The sequence below is a fragment of the Bos taurus genome, chromosome 6 (assembly GCF_002263795.3).
Source record: "Bos taurus isolate L1 Dominette 01449 registration number 42190680 breed Hereford chromosome 6, ARS-UCD2.0, whole genome shotgun sequence".
In the NCBI taxonomy this organism is placed as follows: Eukaryota; Metazoa; Chordata; class Mammalia; order Artiodactyla; family Bovidae; genus Bos; species Bos taurus.
Window position 1 is genome coordinate 46,193,367 of NC_037333.1, and position 23,777 is coordinate 46,217,143.

The window sequence follows — 23,777 nt, forward strand, 5'->3', positions numbered from 1 at the left end:
TTTTTCATTTATGTGGATAGCTGGTTGTCACTCTGCCCTAACCTCCATGGAGCATCGTCATAGCTGTAGTGATAAAGAGCATATACTCTGGGGACTGACAGCTGGGCTTTGAATCCTGGCTCCATCACTATTTACTGATATAATCTTGGGAAATGTTTTAACCTTCTAAGACTGTGGTCTTCTCCTATGTAAAACAACACACTCATGCCCGCCTTTGGCAAAGATCAGTGCCCGCTGTTCACACACAGCCAGACTGTTGTTCCCAGCCCAGTCTCCCTCCTGGCAGGCCTGCTGTGGGACTGAACTCTTCGGTGAATGGATTGTAAGGGGAGTGATGTGCTCTGATTCCAGGCCTGGGCCAGGGAAAATTCCTGGGTGATACTCCACATTCTCTCTTATCCCATCCACTAGCTAAAAGTACCTAAGAGGAAGGAGCCTGGGCACCTGAGTCACTGAGTAGAGGCTGCCTGCCAAACACCTGCATGAACTATTACTTGTGTGAAAAACAAACTTTTGCTGTGTTAAGAAGCTGAGAATTTAGAGTGGGTTTCTACAGCAGTTAGCCTACCTCGTAAGGTGGTTGTAATAAATGAAGTAACATATGCAGAGCTCAAAACAGTGCCTGGAATATATATAAATAAGCTACATACATGATTGCTATTATCATGATAGGTGGATGAATGGATGGATGGATGGATGGATAATTAGAGATTGAGAGTGAGGGAGAGAGCCAGAGAATTATATCTAAGGGTGGCAAAGAGTCTTTCCCCAGAGTCTTCCCCCAGTTTTGCTGAGCTATAACTGACACACAGCACTGTATAAATTTAAGGTGTACAGCATAATGATTTGCCTGACATATATTGTGAAATGATCTCCACAATAAGTTTAGTTAACATCCATCATCTCATAGTGATATAAAAAAAGAAACAGAAAAACTTTTTTGCTTTTGAGGAGAATTCCTGGGGTCTACTTTTTAAATAGTTTTTAAATATCCCACATATCAGTGATAAATATAGTCATCATCAGTTCAGTTCAGTTCAGTCACTCAGTCGTGTCCGACTCTTGCTATCCCATGGACTGTAGCACACCAGCCTCCCTGTCCATCGCCAACTCCTGCAGTTTACTCAAACTCCTGTCCGTTGAGTCAGTGATGCCATACAACCATCTCATCCTCTGTTGTTCCCTTCTCCTCCTGCCTTCAATCTTTCCCAGCATCAGGGTCTTTTCCAATGAGTCAATTCTTCGCATCAGGTGGCCAAAGTATTGGAGTTTCAGCTTCAGCAGCAGTCCTTCCAGTGAATATTCAGGACTGATTTCCTTGAGGATGGACTGGTTGGATTTCCTAGCAGTCCAAGGGACTCTCAAGAGTCTTCTCCAACATCACAGTTCAAAAGTATCAATTCTTTGGCACTCAGCTTTTTTTATAGTCCAACTCTCACATCCATACATGACTACTGGAAAAACCATAGCTTTGACTAGACGGACCTTTGTTGGTAATATCTCTGCTTTTTAATATGCTGTCCAGGTGGGTCATAACTTTCCTTCTAAGGAGCAAGCATCTTTTAATTTCATGGCTGCAGTCACCATCTGCAGTGATTTTGGAGCCCCCCAAAATAAAGTCTCTCACTGTTTCCACTGTTTCCCCATCTATTTACCATGAAATGATGGGACTAGATGCCATGATCTTAGTTTTCTGAATGTTGAGTTTTTAACCAACGTTTTCACTCTCCTCTTTCAGTTTCATCAAAAGACTTTAATTCTTCTTCACTTTCTGCCATAAGGGTGGTGTCATCTGCATATCTGAGGTTATTGATATTTCTCCTGACAATCTTGATTCCAGCTTGTGCTTCATCCAGGCCGGCATTTCACATGATATACTCTTCAGATAAGTTAAATAAGCAGGATGACAATACAAAGCCTTGATGTACTCCTTTCCTGATTTGGAACCAGTCTGTTGTTCCATGTCCAGTTCTACCTGTTGCTGCTTGACCTGCATATAGATTTCTCAAGAGGCAGGTCAGGTGGTCTGGTATTCCCATCTCTTTAAGAATTTTCCACAGTTTGTTGTGATCCACACAGTCAAAGGCTTTGGCATAGTCAATAAAGCAAAAGTAGATGTTTTTCTGGAACTCTCTTGCTTTTTCAATGATCCAATGGATGTTGATAATTTGATCTCTGGTTCCCCTGCCTTTCTAAATCCAGCCTGAACATCTGTAAATTCACGGTTTACATACTGTTGAAGCCTGGCTTGGAGAATTTTGAGCATTACTTTGCTAATGTGTGAGATGAGTGCAATTATGTGGCAGTTTGAGCATTCTTTGGCATTGCCTTTCTTTGGGATTGGAATGACAACTTACCTTTTCCAGTCCTGTGGCCACTGCTGAGTTTTCCAAATTTGCTGGTATATTGAGTGCAGCACTTTCACAGCATCATCTTTCAGGATTTGGAATAGCTCAACTGGAATTCCATCACCTCTACTAGCTTTGTTCGTAGTGATGCTTCCTAAGGCCCACTTGACTTCACATTCCAGGATGTCTGGCTCTAGGTGAGTGATCACACCATTGTGGTTATCTGGGTTGTGAAGATCTTTTTTGTACAATTCTTCTGTGTATTCTTGCCACCTTTTCTTAATATCATCTGCTTCTGTTAGGTCCATACCATTTCTGTCCTTTATTGTGCTCATAATAGCATGAAATGTTCCCTTGGTATCTCTAATTTTCTTGGAGAGATCTCTAGTCTTTCCCATTCTGTTGTTTTCCTCTATTTCTTTGCATTGATTGATGAGGAAGCCTTTCTTATCTCTCCTTGCTATTCTCTGGAACTTTGCATTCAAATGGATATATCTGTCCTTTTCTCCTTTGCTTTTCACTTCTCTTCTTTTCTCAGCTATTTGAAAGGCCTCCTCAGACAACCATTTTGCCTTTTTGCATTTCTTTTTCTTGGGGATGATCTTGGTCACTGCCTCCTGTACAATGTCAAGAACCTCTGCCATAGTTCAGGCACTCTGTCTATCTTGAATCTATTTGTCACTTCCACTGTATAATCGTAAGGGCTTTGATTTAGGTCATACCTGAGTGGTCTAGTGGTTTTCCCTACTTTCTTCAATTTAAGTCTGAATTTAGCAATAAGGAGTTCATGGTCTGGGCCACAGTCAGCTCCAGTCTTGTTTTTGCTTACTGTATAGATCTTCTCCATCTTGGCTGTGAAGAATATAATCAATCTGATTTCGGTATTGAACATGATAGTCATCATGTTGAGCATTATATCCCTGGAACTTATTTATTTTATAACTGGAAGCTTGTACCTGCTGACTATGTGTGCATGCTAAGTTGCTTCAGTCATGTCTGACTCCTTGTGATCCTATGGCCCGTGGCCCGCCAGGCCCCTCTGTCCATGGGAGTCTCCAGGCAAGAATACTGGAGTGGGTTGCCATTTCTTTCTCCAAGGGATTTTCTTGATCCAGGGAATTAACTCGCATCTTTCATGTCTCCTGCATTGGCAGGCAGGTTCTTTATCACTAGTGCCGCCAATTCCTCTTCCCCCTCCTCACCCTCTGCTAACCACAAATCTGATTCTTTTTCTATAAGTTTGGTTGGGGGTTTTTTGGTCTTTTTTTTTTTTTTGGTAGATGCAATATATGAGATCACACAGTATTTGTCTTTCTCTATTTGCCTTATTTCATTTAGGCCAGAATCTTATTCTTCATATTATTGCCAAGATAATGTTAAAAATATATTTTTACTATACAGCTGTAGAGTTTGCATTTGGGGGCAAAAGACGGCATTGTAGAAAAATACAGTGAGACATTTATTAGTACATTCATATGTTTCTTGAAGAAATACAAAAGACTACTGCTTTTCTCAAAGAGATATAGTATGGATGAGACAATTAGGTTTTTTTTCAACCAAATATGGTATTTATGAAAAAATAATTTTACTTTTCCACTCAATTATTAAAATCATTTGCTTATTGAAATAAGAAGGAAGGAACATCATAACTGAGCATACCTCAGAAATAGCTCCCTTTCCAAATGTTGGTATTTGCCTTGCAGTGCTGTCTTTCTGCCCCAGTCACAAAGGCTTAAACCCTAAAATCATCATTAGTTCTTGATTATAAAAATGACATTCTTCTGGCCAACCTGCCCCCAGTTTCCTCCCTACGCCACCCTGCCCACCCTCACATCCATCCATCACACTTTCCCTGAGACTATGCCCAATGCTCATCTGTCACTTCTCTCTCCTGCTCTAACCCTATATGGCTCCTGCCTCCTATAGAGAATCTCAAATTGTTCTAAAGAAGAGCCAGATAGCCATAGTGGTAGAAGAGAAGAAACTCTGTCACCCATTCTTCAGTCACTGGGTCAATTCATTTTAATAACACTTTTAAGTACCTCCTATCAACCAGGGGATACAACAGTAGGGGGAAAAAAGGCAAAAAAAAAAAAAAAAAAAACAAAAACCCTCTGCCCTGAGGGAGCTTACATTGGAGTGCAGGAGGATAGAGGATAAATGAATAAAATAAATCATGGTACATTACATGGTGACGAGCAGAAGGAAAAAAGTTAGAGATGAATAATAGTAGGTACAAGGTATAGATGTAGCAGGCTGCTATTTTAAATAAGGTGATCAGGGAAGGACTCTCTGAAAAGTGATGTTTAAGCCAAGATCTGAGAAGATGAAGGAGCAGGGTATTAGTGAGCTGAAGAAGAGCATTCCAAAAGGAAGAAATTTGAGCATAGAGCAGGCCTGGCTTGTTTGAAGAGCAACAAGGAATCCCTCAGGACTGGCATGGAATGAGTGAGGAGAAAGAAGACGGTAGCTCAAGTGAAGATATGAAACCCATCAGATGAAGTTTGGCTTTTCCCCTGAGTGAACTGGAAAGCCATTGGAGGGTTCCAAACAGAGCAATAAATCACATGGTCTGACTTACACAGTGAAATGATAGCTCTGGTTGCTAGGTGAAAAATAGCCTAAACTGAGCAAAGGCAGAAACCGGGAGATCAGTAAGAAGCCTAAGGGAGCATGAGCAAGAGACGATGGATCAATGCAGCTTAGACCAGGGTGGCACCAGTGGAAATTCTGGGTGTAGTCTGAACATAGAGGTGAGACAATTCTCTGATTGATTGGATGTGGTGTGTAAAAGAGGAATCAATCCATTGTTTGAAGTCTAAAAATGTCAAAGATAGAGTTGTCATTTAATGAGATGGGAGAAGAACAGGTTTATTGTGGGAAGATTAGGAATTTCCTTTCTGGGTGCATTAAATATGAGATGTATATTAGATGCAAGTAGAGATGTTAAGTAAGCACTTGGAATTCAGGGAAAAAGTCCAAGCTGAAGACTGCAATTTGGACATGAAGATTGTCCAAAGCATGTAGATGGTGTGTAAAGCCGTTGTTCTTGTTGCTTAGTTTCTAAGTTGTGTCCAACTCTTCTACAGCCCCATGGACTGTAGCCCACCAGGTTCCTCTGTCCATGGGATTTTCCAGGCAAGACTATGGGAATAGATTGCCATTTCCTTCTCCAGGGGATCTTCTGAACCCAGGGATCAAACTCATGTCACCTGTATTGCAGAAGGATTCTTTGCCATCTGAGCTACCAGGGAGGCCCATTTAAAGCTATAAGACTGACTAAGATCACCACACCAAAGCTTGCGAATATAGCAGGCATCAAAGGACTGAGATCTGGAATGCTCTACCCCTTGCCCCCTGACGCTTCCATGCAAAGTGATCTGGGAAATGAAAAGAACCAGCAAAGGAGATGGCAAAGGAATGTGGGGTCCTGATAACCAACTGTAGACAGTGCTTCCAGGAGGAGAGGCAGGTAAACTATATTCACCTCTGCAGTGGTCATGGGAGCTGAGGGCAGATAATTGACTGCTGGATTTTAGCAACACAGAAGCTGCTAAGCAAGATGAAGTGGGAGCAAATCACTGGTGAGGTGGTTTCAAGAGAGACTAGGATTAGGAGAAGGAGAGACAATGAATTTAGACACAGCATTTTGAATGAGTTTGGCTATTAAGGAAGTCAATTAAAGAGGAGTGTATGGGATCAAGAGAGGGCTTTCCTGAACATGGGAGAAATTGCATCCTAATTGTATGACACCAGCAAATTGGGAGTACATTGGCTGAAGCAGCCTGCCATAAGCATTAAACTTCTTTGAAGTCTTAAAGATTCACATCAACTTTACCTTTTATTCTGAAGAATATGTTTTAATTTACAACAGATTACCCTCTCAAAATCTTTGAGTAAAATTGAACGTCCAAAAAAAAAAAAAAAAAAATCTGTATCTGTCCTTTTGCCCTGCAAGTACTCAAGTACTCAAAAGATATACAAACTCCATTATGATAAGCTGAATTCAGACCAAAGTCTGGCTGTTTAGCCTGGCTTTCCAGGCCCTCTATCCCCGCTGAGCACAGCTCCTTTCCTGGCCTCCCTCACTCTCCATACCAACACACACTTTCCAGGCAAATGGGTCCATTAAGGAGGTAGTTCTGTGACCCAAAAAAGTAAGCCATTCTGCCTTTCTCCTGAGTGAAAACATTTAAACTAGCCAGCTTTTAAATAAAAGCGTTTATTTTCTGTTACCCTTAAAAAGTACCAGCATTTAACAGACAACCAGAAGACTTGGAGAACCAAAACAATGTAGAAGTTGCACATTGAGGAGGCCTAGGGAGTGAGCCAAGAAAGAGGGAGGCAGGAAGAGTGAGGGATGTAACCCAGAAAGCCAAGAGTATATGGGATATCTCTGCCAGTGGCAACTTGACCCCTTTCTACCAAGAGAAAAGCAGTGATGACACAAACTGTGTCTATCAGGAGTCCTGTGTGGTGTGTGTCAGAAGTCCAATTCAGACTCACTAGACAAAAGTGTAAATTTACTCGCTTATTGTAACTAGAATGTTACAGCTAGAATGTTACAACTAGAATGAATCAGCTCAGACATGACATGTGTCATTAAGAATCCGTTGCTTTTGTCTCTGTGTTCCTCTGTGTTGACTTCATTCTCAGGCTCTTTCTAGCCGCAACAAAGACAGTCACCAGCAGCTCCAGACTCTCTTGCTTCATAGCACCTGAAATCTCAGAAAGACAGGCTCTCTCTTTCCCAAGAATACTAGCAAGCCCTGGGAAGATATTTAATTGGCTCATCTTGTGTCCTGTGCATCTTCCTGGACCAATCACATGATCGGGTAGGTACAGAGCTCTGATTAGCTTAGATCTGAGTGATGTGCTTCCATCCTTGCGCTTGGCAGTGAGATCTCATTGCCTAAGGATAAAGGAAATGTTGTCCTCAAAAGAAAATTGATGGTCTGTTGCCAAAAAGAACAAGGATGGATATTATAGGAGCAAAAATAAATATTGACATCCATTCTACACTACTAATTTCAATTTATTTTTGAAGGGAAAATTCCTAATTTAGTCAGGTATTGTTGCTTAGCTCTTCACATTTTCCAAACTACTTTGTTAATGCTTTGGAGCTTAAAATTAATTTTTTTAATAAGAAAATAAGCCAACTGAACTAAGAAGATGAAATTAATGAGACAAAATCTAGTATTATAGAAAAAAAATCAGCCAAAATAATGAAAGGATAAATAAATCCCAAATTGAATTACTTTCAAAGACTAATAATCAGACTTTATGAGCTTTATTAAGGATGAAAAAGAGAAAAAGTATATTTGAAAATAGAAAGGATATATACAGAATATGTATGAAGAGATTAAAAGTCATAAAATGGAGGTACAATAAAAAATATGAAAGAAATATATGATTTTTTAAGCAAAATAAAAAATATAAAATTAATTATAAAATAAATAGAAAAATCAAATGTTAATTACCATGTGAAAGTGAAAGTGAAGTCGCTCAGTCGTGTCCGACTCTTTGCAACCCCATGGACTGTAGTCTACCAGGCTCCTCTGTCCATGGAATTTTCCAGGCAAGAGTACTGGAGTGGGGTGCCATTTCCTTCTCCAGGGGATCTTCCTGACCCAGGGATCGAACCTGGGTCTGTCGCTTTGCAGGTGATGCTTTATCATCTGAGCCACCCACCAGGGAGGAGATAGAAAAGGTGATTTTAAAACCACCATTGAAATAGAGATTAACATCAGATGGCATCACAATTAAATTTAAACTTTAAAAATTTTTATTTTTGATTGGAGGATAATTTGATTGGAGGATAATACAGTATTATATTGGTTTCTGCCATACATCAACATGAATTAGCTATTGGTATTTATGTGTCACCTCCCTCCCATCTCCCATTTCATTCCACCCATCTAGGTTGACAAAGAGCCGGGTTTGAGCTCCCTGAGTCATAAACAAACTCCCACTGGCTATCTATTTTACATGTTGTAATGTACTTGCTTCCATGCTACTCTCTCAATTTGTTCCACCCCCCGCCCCTTTCCCCACTTTGTCCCCAAGTCTGTTTTCTGTGTCTACACCTCCATTGCTGCCCTGCAAAGAGGTTCCTCAGTACCATCTTTCTAGAGTCTATATATATGTGATAATACATATTTGTTTTTCTCTTTTGACTTACTTCACTCTGTATAATAGGCTCTAGGTTCATCCACTCATTAGAACTGACTCAGATGGATAATTAAATGTTACTTAAATAGTTCTAAGTCATAGAAAAAGGTAAAAAGTTCTCTAGTTTAGTATTACAAGATAAAATTAATCAATTAAACTTAAATGCAAAACTTGAAAATGAATCAGTCAATATAATCCAGCAGGGAATCAGAAGAATAACAGCCTCATGACTTGAGGTTTTATTCCAATAATTCAAGGCTAGTTTAGTATCAGAAAATCTGTCAATATAATTCATTACTGCTACTGCTAAGTCACTTCAGTCGTGTCCGACTCTGTGCGATCCCATAGATGGCAGCCCACCAGGCTCCCCCGTCCCTGGGATTCTCCAGGCAAGAACATTGGAGTGGGTTGCCATTTCCTTCTCCAATGCAGGAAAGTGAAAAGTGAAAAGTGAAAGTGAAGTCGCTCAGTCATGTCCGACTCTTAGCGACCCCATGAACCACAGCCTACCAGGCTCCTCCGTCCATGGGATTTTCCAGGCAAGAGTACCGGAGTGGGGTGCCATTGCCTATATTTTTCCAATTATCTATTAAGACTTAACAAATAACCTCAAAACCTGTGGCTTAAATAAATAACAATGTAGTGTTGCTTGTGATTCTGTAGTTTGGGCTCAGAGGGGTGGTTCTGTTTCCCATGGAGCTGTTGAGGCCCTCATGTGATTTTCCTTGGGAGTTAAGCTGGGCCTGGAGCGTGGACACTCACATCACGCAGTAGTTTAGTCTCAGCTTTATTATAGCATAGTGCCTGGCTTCTACGGGGGAGTTCTCAAGAGGACCAATTCCACCGTGCAAGTGCTTATCAAGCTCTAATTGCAGCATGCTTGCTAATGTCCAATTGGCTATAGTCACATCCAGAACTACACAGGGGTGGGAATATTGGGAAGGGTATTCTTTGGGGTTACCAATGCAACAGGCTATCACAATATTAAAACAGAAAAATCATAGGACCCTACCAAGAGTGCCAAAGCACATTTGATAAAATTTAGCAGCCATTTTAAAAAAAAGCTAGGTAAAAGAAATATGGAAATCAAGAGCAACTATTTATATTGAATCATGTGAAATAACTAATTTTTAACTCTTTTAGACCTATAAAACAAAAACTGTGAGTCAACCTAATATTAACCTAAATGTGAAGTGCTGAAACTATTTCCATTAAAACTAGAAACCTGACGTAAAGAACAGACTTTTGGACTCAGTGGGAGAAGGCAAGGGTGGGGTGATTTGAGAGAATAGCATTGAAACATGTATATTACCATTTGTAAAATAGATGACCAGTGCAAGTTCGACGCATGCAACAGGCACCCAAAGCCAGTGCTCTGGGACAACCTGGAGGGAAGGGGTGAGGAAGGAGGCGGGAGGGGGGTTCAGCATCGGGGGGGGACACGTGTATACCTAAGGCAAATTCACGTTGATGTATGGCAAAATCATCACAATATTGTAAAGTAATTATCCTCCAATTAAAATAAATTAATTAAGAAAAAAGAAAACTAGGAATTTGGAAGTAAAACCATCGTCATTATTATTTAACAGTGTCGTGGGGTTCTAACAAGTGCATTGAGACAAGAATATGAAATAACTGATGTAAATGTTGAAAGAGTCTAAATGATCTCTGGTGATGATATGGTTATATATCTAGAAGACCCAAGATAATCTTATAAAATATTACAGGAATTAATAAAAGAACAAATGTATTCTCTCTTCAAGCAATAAACACTTGAAAAGCAAAATGGGGAAAAGTGTTTCATTCACAATAAAGTCAAAACTTTTCTAGAAATAAATCTGATAAGAAGACACAACCATAAATCAAAATATCTAAGCCAAAATCTTAAAAAGTAGAAAAATATTTCATAGTCTTGGCTGAGAAGACAACATAATTTAGAAATCCAGTCTCCCAAAATTAAGATATAAATCTAATGTGATTACAATTGAAATGCCAGCAGTGTTGGGAAGATGAGAATTGGCTAAAATTATCTTAAAATTTGTACAGAAAGATAAGTGCCTTAGAACAGCTAAGAGAAAATTTTGAATAGGCAAAATTTTAAATTAAAATTAAGGGGAAAATAATACAGTGAAAAATTTTTTCCCATCCTTGTCCCATACCTGCCCAGGTCCACCTCACCCCCCATCATATCCTTCCAGAATTTCTTTGTATATGTATAGCGAAAGTCTCTCAATCGTGTCCGACTCCTTGTGACCCCATGGACTATACAATCCATAGAATTCTCCAGGCCAGAATACTGCAGTGGGTAGCTAGTCCCTTCTCCATGTTGTATATGTATAAGCAGAAGCAAATACAGAATCTTGTTTTTTTTCCACATTTTTTATATAAAGGGTTGCATATTATTCATTCTGAATCATGTTTTTTTGTTTACTAAGACTCCAAGGTATTTGTAGTATAAAATGAGCCTTTCTGTTCTTTACTATATGAGCTTCCCAGGTGGTTCAGTAGTATAGAATCTGCCTGCCAATGCAGGAGACTCAGGTTTGATCCCTGGGTCAGGAAGATCTCCTGGAGCAGGAAATGATAACCCACTCCAGTGTACTTGCCGGGAAAACCTCATGGACAGAAGAGCCGTGCAGGCTACAGTCCATGGGGTTGCAAAGAGTCAAACACAACTAAGCATGCATGCACATTCTTTACTATATAGCTGCTTCATGTTCTACTGTATGAATATACCATAATTATTTAACTATTCCTCAATGGCATCCCACTCCAGTACTCTTGCCTGAAAATCTCATGGGTGGAGGAGCCTGGTAGGCTGCAGTGCATGGGGTCGCTGATGGTCGGACACGACTAAGCGACTTCACTTTCACTTTTCACTTTCATGCATTGGAGAAGGAAATGGCAACCCACTCCAGTGTTCTTGCCTGGAGAATCCCAGGGACAGGGGAGCCTGGTGGGCTGCCGTCTATGGGGTCGCACAGAGTCGGACATGACTGAAGTGACTTAGCAGCAGCAGTAGCAGCTACTATTAAAAGTTGAGGTTGTAAAACAGTGTTGCAAAGTGTGTCTGTGTGTGTGTATATGCACACCTTTTCCCCTTAAAGAAAATGTATCTGTAGAATAACTTCCCAAAGGTACAACTGCTGGGAATATGCATTTGACATATTGCCAAGTTTCCTTACAAAGGGGTTATGCTCTTAACCAGAAATGAGTAAGAATATGTTTGCCCATAGCATCACCAGCACAGAGGGTCAGCAAGCTTTTGAATTATTGCCAACTTAAGAGGTAGAAAACAGTATCTTGGCACAGTATGTATTTTTTTTCTTATTGAGTAAGATGTGAGAGTTTGACTGTGAAGAAAGCTGAGCGCCGAAGAATTGGTGCTTTTGAACTGCGGTGTTGGAGAAGACTCTTGAGAGTCCCTTGGACTGCAAGGAGATCCAACCAGTCCATGCTAAAGGAGATCAGCCCTGGGATTTCTTTGGAAGGGATGATGCTAAAGCTGAAACTCCAATATTTGGCCACCTCATGCAAAGAGTTGACTCGTTGGAAAAGACTCTGATGTTGGGAGGGATTGGGGGCAGGAGGAAGAGGGGACGACAGAGGATGAGATGGCTGGATGGCATCATCGACTCGATGGACATGAGTTTGAGTGAACTCTGGGAGTTGGTGATGGACAAGGAGGCCTGGCGTGCTGCAGTTCATGGGGTCGCAAAGAGTCGGACACGACTGAGTGGCTGAACTGAACTGAACTGAGCATCTTTTAAAAGACAGTTGTGTTTTCTTTTCAAAACTCTTCATATCCTTTGCTCATATTTCTACTGGCTTGAAGGATAGACAAATGAATCAATGGAATAACACAGGGTCCTGAATGGATTTAACCATATATTTACAATTTCAGGTAAGACAAAAGTGAGATTTCACAAATCAAAAAGGCAAATTTATAAACACAAAAAGCAGACCTGTGGTTGCCTAGGCTGGAGGGTAAACAGGCATAGAAAACATGTTGAGGTGATGGAAATATTATAAAACTAGATTGTGGTGATTGTTGCCAAACACTATAAACACACTAAATATACTAAAAGTGACTTAATGATGGGTGAATTTTATGGTGTGTAAATTATACCTCAAAAAGCTGTTTTTAAAAGTGATTTTTCAATCCAGTAGGGAAAGATTAGGTATTAAATAAGGATGCTAAAACAACTGACTCTCCAGCCAGAAGAAAATAAAAATGAACCCTTCTTTTACCCATATGCAAAAATAAATTATGGGTGGATTAAAGACCTAAAGGTAAAAAATAAAATATGATAAATAATACTAGACCATCACAAGTAAAATCTAGGGTGGGTGAAGGATTTTTAGTCAAGACTGGAAACACAGAAGCCTTAAAGGACTTATACATATATTAGATAAAATGAAAATGAGAAACATTTGGAAAAGACACCATGAACTAAGTCAACAGATAAACACTAAATTGGGGAGCAGGGGAGGGCTGGCAACCCAGAGATTTGAGGGTAAATGGTATAATATACAAAGAACTCATACAAAACAAATAAATAAAGCAGGGATGAACACCACAACAGAAAATTAAGCCGAGGATATGAATAGGAAATTCACAAAAAAGCAATTTCAGGTGGCCAAACAAATATGTGAAAAGAGGCTCAAACTCGCATGCAAGCAAAGAGAACACAAAGATCTCTTTGTGAATCAAATCACAAAGAGACATCAATTTACACGGGTCAGGTGGAAAAATTAGAGACCAACAATCCATATTGCTAAAGGGGCTGTGGAGCCTTTTGTACATTTCTGGTTGGAAATATGTATTAATGTTGTTTTTTTAGAAAACATTATGACAACATCTGTTAATGATTAAAAATACATACATCTTTGACTCAGAAATCCTACTCCCAGAAATCTGTCTCTTAGGAATGAAAGCTTTGAAACCTAAGGATGTATTTACACAAAAGTGGACTGCATTGTAAACACTGGTAAAAAAATAAACCAAAAACTGGAAACAAAGTGAATATCATCCACATGGGAATAGTTGAATAAATTATAGTTCTGTCACTCCATAAAGTTGTATATGGCCATTAAAAATAATAAATTGAAGATAAAGCAGGTGAATTAAAAGAGATCCCATTAGGTTTTGAAGATTTTTTTTAAAGGTAAGATACAGAAAAATATAAAAATAATAAGACAATGGTAAACAAACGTGCCCCTGGGTTAGTGTACATGGATACAATAGTGAAAGGATAATATCTCAGTCAGCTAGGGCTGCTATAACAAAATGCCGTAGATTGGGTGGCTTAATCATCAGACACTGACTTCTCACAGTCCTAAAGGCTGAAGTCCAAGAGCAAGGGATCAAGAGATTCGGTTCCTGGTAAGTACCCTTATTTAGCCCTAATTACCTCCCAAAGACTCCACCTCCTAATGCCATCACACTCAAAGTTGGGACTTCAATACATGAATTGGAAGGACACATCCCCATGGAAAAGAAATGCAAAAAAGCAAAATGGCTGTCTGGGGAGGCCTTACAAATAGCTGTGAAAAGAAGAGAAACAAAAAGCAAAGGAGAAAAGGAAAGATATAAGCATCTGAATGCAGAGTTCCAAAGAATAGCAAGAAGAGATAAGAAAGCCTTCCTCAGCAATCAATGCAAAGAAATAGAGGAAAACAACAGAATGGGAAAGACTAGAGATCTCTTCAAGAAAATTAAAGATGCCAAGGGAATATTTCATGCAAAGATGGGCTCGATAAAGGTCAGAAATGGTATGGACCTAAAAAGGAGCAGAAGATACTAAGAAGAGGTGGCAAGAATACACAGAAGAACTGTACAAAAAAGATCTTCACGACCTGGATAATCACGATGGTATGATCACTCACCTAGAGCCAGACATCCTGGAATGTGAAGTCAAGTGGGCCTTAGAAAGCATCACTATGAACAAAGCTAGTGGAGGTGATGGAATTCCAGTTGAGCTCTTTCAAATCCTGAAAGATGATGCTGTGAAAGTGCTGCACTCAATATGCCAGCAAATTTGGAAAACTCAGCAGTGGCCACAGGACTGGAAAAAAGTCAGTTTTCATTCCAATCCCAAAGAAAGGCAATGCCAAAGAATGCTCAGGCTACCACACAATTGCACTCGTCTCACATGCTAGTAAAGTAATGCTCAAAATTCTCCAAGCCAGGCTTCAGCAATACGTGAACCGTGAACTTCCTGATATTCAGGCTGGTTTTAGAAAAGGCAGAGGAACCAAAGATCAAATTGCCAACATCCGCTGGATCATTGAAAAAGCAAGAGAGTTCCAGAAAAACATCTATTTCTGCTTTATTGACTATGCCAAAACCTTTGACTGTGTGGCTCACAATAAACTGTGGAAAATTCTTCAAGAGATGGGAATACCAGGCCACCTGACCTGCCTCTTGAGAAACCTATATGCAGGTCAGGAAGCAACAGTTAGAACTGGACATGGAACAACAGACTGGTTCCAAATAGGAAAAGGAGTACGTCAAGGCTGTATATTGTCACCCTGCTTATTTAACTTATATGCAGAATACTTCATGAGAAACACTGGGCTGGAGGAAGCACAAGCTGGAATCAAGATTGCTGGGAGAAATATCAATAACCTCAGATATGCAGATGACACCACCCTTATGGAAGAAAGTGAAGAGGAACTAAAAAGCCTCTTGATGAGAGTGAAAGAGGAGAGTGAAAAAGTTGGCTTAAAGCTCAACATTCAGAAAACAGAGATCATGGCATCTGGTCCCATCACTTCATGGGAAGTAGATGGGGAAACAGTGGAAACAGTGTCAGACTTTATTTTTTTGGGCTCCCAAATCACTGCAGATGGTGACTGCAGCCATGAAATTAAAAGACGCTTACTCCTTGGAAGGAAAGTTATGACCAACCTAGATAGCATATTGAAGGTCCATCTAGTCAAGGCTATGGGTTTTCCTTGGTCATGTATGGATGAGAGAGTTGGACTGTGAAGAAAGCTGAGCGCTGAAGAATTGATGCTTTTGAACTGTGGTGTTGAAGAAGACTCTTGAGAGTCCCTTGGACTGCAAGGAGATCCAACCAGTCCATCCTAAAGGAGATCAGCCCTGGGTGTTCTTTGGAAGGGATGATGCTAAAGCTGAAACTCCAGTACTTTGGCCACCTCATGCGAAGAGTTGACTCATTGGAAAAGACTCTGATGCTGGGAGGGATTGGGGGCAGGAGGAAAAGGGGACGACGGAGGATGAGATGGCTGGATGGTATCACCGACTCGATGGACGTGAGTTTGAGTGAACTCTGGGAGTTGGTGATGGACAGGGAGGCCTGGCATGCTGCGATTCATGGGGTCTCAGAGTCTGACACAACTGAGCGACTGCACTAACAGACAGTAAATAACAAGTATGTCCTAAGTTGTCTATACAGGTTGCCTAGGGTACCAAAGATGCATTGGGGATGCTACAGTACAACTAAAAAGGAGAAGGGTGGATAAAGAAGAAAATAAACACAGGAATTATCTGTTAAAATAAAGAGTTATCTTGTTCCAGCAGATTTCAGTGCACCTGACCAACAGCTGTGGCATAGAAGGTTTCTCCCTGTTTTCAATGTGGAGAAATGCAGGCTCAGAGAGAATTATTTCCTGAGCCAGGGCCCCACAGCAAGGCAAATACTGAACCATAAATACCACCCAAGGCTCCCGACTTTCCCATGACTTGAATCGGAACCATTCCCAGATAAATATAACCAAGTCATTAGCATGAAATCGATGAATATAAACATATAAATGACAAAGGCTTGGCTTTACAGCCTGGGAGTTTGGATCTGGCCCCATGACTTAAGAGAGTTATCCAGTGTCCCTTGGCAGGGATGGAAGTGAAGGTGGCTGCCTGTCTGAATTTCCGAAAGAAACAGAACAAATGCGATTGTGGCTGGAGAGCCATGTGAATCAGCCCCACAGTCCCACTCCCAGTTGTCTCCGGCCCATTTGTGGCAAACCGTGCATTTGGAGGGATTAACAGGGAGTGGGAGTGGGTGAACAGATGCAACAGATTAGAGAGGAAATCTGTTCCTGGGTGGCTCTTGGCAAACAGGGGTTTCTGGCAGAACAGAGAAGAGAAGATGGCTGGGGAAAGGAGATGGAAATGTCTCTCTCATTTTTGATTTTGCAAGGCCTTCTGAACAATAGTTTCTCTGCCTGCATGCCCTCAGTAAAATGCAACTACATTATAAATAAAGGGTGGGGGGAGTTAAGTTAGGAAATGTGAAATTTTCTGGAATTCAATGGATTCTAATGAATTCAGATGGAATTCAATAGGCAGGCTCAATTTCTCTTTCAGTGGCCTTGTCTGGGAGGACCCACAGATCTAACTTGGGATGGGGGGCACGGGAAGCAAGTAGCTAGCTGCATTTTTCTGCATTATTTAAAAGTTAATAACTGTTAATCTCTGATAGCAGATCATGGGTTTTTACCCTGGCATTTGAAAGTCTGCATGTGACCTGACTGCTCCCCAGCCTTTCTCTTGGGGGAGCTGGTAGACCTCAGCTAAAGTAGAGCATCATGAAAGAGCAGGAAAGCCACCTCCCAACCTTGGTCCACTAAGAGGGGTGCTGGCTCTAATCACCATGACGACCAGGCACAACGGAGACCGGCGTGGCCTGAGCAGCTGTAGCAGAGGTCAGCTCAGGTTTGGGGGCCGCTCTCCCCTTCCTTGAGCTCAGCCATCCGCTTCACTAGTGCTCACGCTGTGTGCGATAAACGGAGCTCTTAAATAAACGGGAAGCAGTAGACACAGTCCAGAGGGCAAGATTTATTTTTATTTAGAAAGGTTGAAGAGGAAAAATTTAAACCTGATTTAAATATTTACTCAGAGAGGAGATCTGTCGACAGTTGAAGCATTCTAACATAGACTCAAGACAAGAGGCCGAAGACTGCTTTTCTGCAGTCAACCACAGGCCACAGAGAAATCCCACTGGTAGAAAGAAAGAGGGCGTGAAGATTCAGGAGATTAAAGAAATCAAGGTACAGTCAGAGGTCATGTGGCCCAGCTCCGCAGCCCACAGATGCTTCACTGGACTTGCCATGAGACTCTGGGAGAATTACCGAGGAGCTCGTAACCCTGCTGTTTGCACCTGTTACAACTGGAGAGGAAAGTACCTATCTCATAGAACTCCTGTGAGATGAAAAGAAAACAGGAATGCAAAGTGCTGGTTGAGAGGAAGAGCTTAATAAAAGTAAGCTATTATTACTTCACTCTACACGAGGCGTAGGAAACTACAGGTTCCTGGCCCCCCTTATATGAAGATTCGGTTTGACGGAGAAAAGGCCTGGGGATCTGTATTTTGAATATGCTCTATAGGTAACCAGGTTTGGAGCCCAGGGTCTCATGACCTCACACAGAAGTGGCCCCAGGCCTTCAGTGGATGCCAGCAGGATTCTCAACCCAGGGGTCCTCATTTCAATTCAGCTTTCACTCACACATACTCATTGTTAACTATGGGCTTCCCTGGTGGCTCAGGGGTAATGAATCTGCCTGCCAAAGCAAGGAGACGCAGGAGACTCCAGTTTGAGTTGGTCAAGACTGAGTACACACACATTGGTAACTCTAGTCATCCCTACATATAACCTATTTATTTTATAGCTAGACTTTCATTCCTTTTGACCACTTTCACTCATTTCCTCCACTTTCCCGTCTCCCATTGCTGGTGACCATCAACCTGTTTTCTGTATTTATTTATTTTTATTAATGTATAGTCGATTTACAATATTGTGTTAGTTTCAGGTGTGCAGTAAAGTGATTCAATTATACATATATAGGTATATATCTATATTCTTTTAAAATTTCATTTCTATTGTAATTTATTACAAGATATTGAATATAGTTCCCTGTGCTTTATATAATAGATAAATCCTTGTTTATCTATTTTATATATAGTAGTGAACATCTGTTAGTGAAGTGAAATTTGCTCAGTCATGTCTGACTGTGACCCCATGGACTGTATAGTCCGTGGAATTCTCCAGGCCAGAATACAGGAGTGGGTAGCCTTTCCCTTCTCCAAGGGATCATTTCAACCCAAGGATCAAACCAGGTCTCCCACATTGCAGGTGGATTCTTTACCAGCTGAGCCACAGGGGAAGTCCATCTAGTCAAAGCTATGGTTTTTGTGATAGTCATGTATGGATGTGAGGGTTGGACTATAAAGAAAGCTGAGTGCCAAAGAATTGATGCTTTTGAATTGTGGTGTTGGAGAAGACTCTTGAGAGTCCCTTGGACCACAAGGAGATCCAACCAGTCCATTCTAAAGGAGACCAGCCCTGGGATTTCTTTGGAAGGACTGATGCTGAAGCTGAAGCTCTTATACTTTGGCCACCTGATGCGAAGAAATGACTCATTGGAAAACACCCTGATGCTGGGAAAGATTGAAGGCAGGAGGAGAAGGGGATAACAGAGGATGAGATAGTTGGATGGCATCACCGACTCAATGGACATGAGTCTGAGCAAGCTCCAGGAGTTCGTGATGGACAGAGAAGTCTAGCGTGCTGCAGTCCACGGGGTTGCAAAGAGTCAGACATGACTGAGTGACTGAACTGAACTGAATGTTAATCTCATACTCCCTATTGATCCCTCTCCCCACTTGCCCTTTGGTAACCATAAGTTTATTTTCTATGTGAGTTTGTTTCTGTCTTGTAAGTAAGTTCATGTGTACTATTTTTTAGATTCCACATATAAGTGAGATCATATGATATTTGTCTTTCTCTGACTCATTTCACTTAGCACAATGCTCTTAAGTTCCATTCATGTTGTCACAAATGACAGGATTCCCTTCTTTTTTATGGCTCAATAATATTGAGCACACACACAATACTATATACATGTATAATATATTTTATATAAATAAATAGTATAATGTTTTATAGAAGTAAGCGATTACATATCTTACATTTTCCTTATTCACTCCTCAGTGGAAACTGTTTATTGTTTGAAATAGTGCCAGGCACTTAGTAACTGCTCAATAAATGTAAGATGTGAGCTTATATTTGCCTCACTGAATTACAATAATTTATTTATGTGCCAACTTCTTCTGCAGACTATAAGATTATGAGGAGGTCTTACTCATCTTAATATTCGGGCCAACTGACAGAGTGTCTGGCATAAAGACATCTCTATTGGGTTGAATAATATACCCCAAAATTCATGTTCATGCAGAACCTCAGAAAGTGACCTTATTTGGAAACAGTCTTTGCAGATGCAACCAGGTGAGATCATACTGGATTAGGGCGGGCCCTAAAGCCAATGACTGGTGTCCTCCTAAGAGGCCATATGAAGATGCATATAGGCACTGACCCAGAGGGAGAAAGCCGGACTGATGCAACTTGAAGCCAAGGAACACCAGAGATTGCTGGCAAATGTCAGAACTAGGACAAGGCATGGAAGGATTATTCCTGCTGGATTTCAGACTTCTATCTTCTAAAATTGTGAGAGTAATTTCTGTTGCTTTAAGCCACCCAAAATTGTACTTTGTTATGTCAGCGACTTCACTTTCACTTTTCACTTTCCTGCAGTGGAGAAGGAAGTGGCAACCCACTCCAGTGTTCTTGCCTGGAGAATCCCAGAGATGGGGGAGCCTGGAGGGCTGCCGTCTAAGCGGTCACACAGAGTCAGACACGACTGAGGCGACTTAGCAGCAAGCATGGCAGTCCCAGGAAATGATTACGACTGCTGGTAACTGCTGACAGAGAGGGAGAGAATAATTCAAAGACACACTGTTCAGATTCCCCTGGTACACTGATTCCCAAGAGAAGGCAAAAGCTACTCTTTTCCTTTTCCCTGTAACATTACCAGGAAGCTCTGCAGGGTGTTGGCAGTCCTTTTGGGATATAGAGCTGGGGACCCAGGGTCCTTCCCACTTTCGACTTGGAGTGGGGAGACCAGTAACTGCCCTGCTTCAGTCAAGGGTAGCCCAGCATAAACTGAGCCACCACCTGCCATCAAGACAATGGCCCCTGTCCAAGGCGGGAGAAAGGTCTTCCACAACAAAAGTGGTTAAAGCCCATCCATTGGTTCAGTGACATCGATTGAGTACCCCTGAGTGCCAGGTACTGAGCCTGACTCTGGGATCCCATAAATACTGTTCTGCTCTCTCCTGGGAAACCTCTCACTTCCTCTCTTGAATCTTGGCTATTTATATAAACTGAGCTGCCTCATTTTCCCAAGGGGGTCATTTGGCAAAGATAAAAATGGCTCGGCAAAAACCACAGACCAAAATACGTTTCTGATGAGAACCGCCCACCCCTCAATGTGTGATTTGCAGGGTAAGTCCATTTCTTCTCCTATCCATGGTGGGACATGATCAGTTCACAAAGGACACAAGAGCACACAGCCCAGTGGGTTTTTCCTCTCTCTGGATCATAGATTCTTGGCCTTTTAAGGTCAACTCCTACATTCTCTAAGCCAGGTCACAGGGTGAGACATGGTTATAGACTATATCAGGTTGATAGAACAATGGAGATTAATAAAAAATAATAACAGTTAATCATACCCAGGCACCATGCACTCTATTTAACTGTTATTACACCCCATAGGGGTAAGGACTATTATGAACCCTGCTTTGGGGATGGAAAAACTGGAGCACGGAGATGTTGAAAATCTTATCCAAAGTTACACAGTAAATAAAGGACAAGTGACAAGCTAGAGTGTGATGATGGTGGTCTGGCCCCAGAGCCACTGCTGATAGCAGAACTGAAGGACACATCTTTGGAAGAAGCATATCATGCTATCATTGGGGACCCAAAAATGATTCCTCAGAGGCCTTACCTTGTTTGCTGTTTCTAAAAATAGCTTGTATCAACTTTCTCAGCGATAATCCACTAGAAACCTATATTGAAGCATAAAAGAATATCAAATTTGGAGTCAGTGAGACATAGATTTCATTCCTGGCTCTGCCCTCACTAGATATGGAGCCTTGAGCAGGTTACTTAGTCTCTCTGGGCCCTAGTTTCTCCACCTGTAAAGTGATGGCATTTACAAGTTGCCTGGCACCTGGTAGGCACTCAGCTTATAGTTCCGTCAGCTCACTCTGCCTAAGTAGATTTTACATGAAATTCCACAGTTTAGGAGACATGATATACACACTGTCTTAATCCATTTTGGCCTCTATAACAGAATTCCACAAACTAGGTGGCTTAATAATAGCAGAAATTTGTACAGTTCTGGAGACTGGGAAATTCATGATCAAGGTGCTGGCAGGTTGGATGTCTGGCATGAGCCTGCTTCCTGGTATATTTTCACAGAACAGAAGGGAGAACTCCAGTCTCTTCAGACACTTATAACGGCACTAATCCCATCCCTGAGGGCTTGTGCTTATGACCTAATCACCTCCCAGAAGCCCCACCTCCTCATACCATCTCCTTAGGGGTTAAAATTTCAACACATGAATTTGGGGGCGTGTGCAAAAGTCCCATCCATAAAACTACCTTAGCTCACATCTAATCTGAGATTATTATTAAACTGATCATTGCTGCTGTTGTTTAGTCACTCAGTCATGTTTGACTCTTTTGGACTGTATGGACTAAAGCCTGCCAGGCTTCTCTGTCCATGGGATTTCCCAGCAAGAATACTGGAGTAGGTTCCATTTCCTCCTCCAGGGGAGCTTCCAGACCCAGGGATCAAACCCGAGTCTCCGTGTCTCCTGCATTGCAGGCAGATTCTTTATAGCTGAGCCACCAGGGAAGTCCATTAAACTGATATTGGAAGCTAAAAGTGACCTCCAGGAACCAAGGATCAGGAAGTTTGGTTACTGACTCTAAACACCAACTAAACAATTATAAAAGTGTTTGGTAAACACTCTGAATGTAGTCATTGCTGAGCACCAATAACCTTACTTTCTGGGAAGACATAGTGTACTGGAGTGAACCCTACTGAAGCAGAATAGATCTAGGCTCTTGGCTCAGTAGGGAATGGGTATTGATATCTGCTCTGCCCAGCTGGCCCAGTTATTTTGAGACAAAGAAGTCTGAGTTCAACATAAAGTACAGCGGCTGTAAGGAGCTCACAAGTATAAGGCATTGTTGGATAAAGCTGTGTCGTGAAATGATGAGGTTTCCAGCAGCATAGACATCAATCTGAACAGTGAAAGTTACGGACTACATCCTAATGGGAGACAGGTGTTCTGGACATCCTGTGTTTGTCTCACCCTCCCTGTTCCCTCCCTGCTCTGTGCCCCGGGGACCCTTCCTTTGGGACCCACCAGGTTGCTGGGGCTTCCTGGCTCTCTGGCTGGTGGACTGGGCAAGTGAAGGGACGAGGGAGCTCCTGCCTTCAGCTCCCAGTCTAACACCAGCTGTCCCTTGGTGGGGTTGCAGCTTTCTAGGTAAGACCACACTGACCTCAGACACCCACTTTCCCTGGGCTCCAGCTCTCCCTTCTTCTCTCCAAAGAATGCTCTAGGGTTAAGGACTTTTAAGTGAGTAGGGAGGTGAGCCAGGAAAGGGAGGGCAGCAATGCAGGGAGCACTGATGAGCTACTGGGTTCAGACCTTTGAAAACAGTGTCCATGAGCCTCAGAGTTGTCCCACGGAATGGTGAGTAGGCTGGGGTCCCGCTTTGGGTACGCGAGGGCTCACTGGCTGCCCAGGGACACCAGCCTGACCGGCCCACACCTCTGCCCGATCATTCCTTCATCCATTTCTCTGCATTTTACCCCTTGGGTGCACTTTCTCTTCCCTGCCTGACTACTAAACTCGCCTTGTTTCTCCAGATCATTCTATCTTAATAACCAGAGGGCTCATATCCTCGCTCCCCCACGCAGCCCTCCATCACTAAAGTTCCAACAGCAGCAGCTTTGTGAGCTCGCTGCTCTGCCTGCCAGCTTCTCAGGCTGCAGGCTCTGCTGTGACTCCCACTCACTGGGAGCCACAGTGTCGGGAATCAAAGCCCCTGGGAGCTGCTCTCCAGCAATGACAGAGGACAGTCCCCTGACGTCCTCACCCCTGGAGTGGAATAACTCTGGAGCACGTTTTTCAGCTGTCCAGGGGTCTGAGCTGAAGTGCTCAGGGCAGTAACTGCTGGTTGGTGCTCCCTGTGTTGGCCGCCATCCCTCTCCCTGCCCACTTTGCCCACCCCCTAACAGTCCCTCTTGGGATCATCTCCCAGTGAACCTGCTGGCCCTTGAACCCTTGTCTCAGAATCTGCTTCTGTGAGGACTCAACCTAGGACCCCAAGTAATCGGATCCTGACCCCAGCATCATTGTGTGGGTGATGGCT

The 23,777-nt window shown here is 42.0% G+C and overlaps 1 long non-coding RNA gene across 1 annotated transcript in view; it reads left to right on the forward strand.

Annotated features, from left to right (window-relative positions):
• The first annotated feature begins 6,993 nt into the window (after window positions 1-6,993).
• The window catches only part of LOC112447154 (uncharacterized), a 32,698-nt gene continuing 15,914 nt past the window's right edge, over window positions 6,994-23,777 (forward strand). The window contains exon 1 of the long non-coding RNA XR_003035264.2: window positions 6,994-7,183. This is a non-coding gene — a long non-coding RNA (uncharacterized lncRNA). The remainder of the gene's footprint in view (window positions 7,184-23,777) is intronic.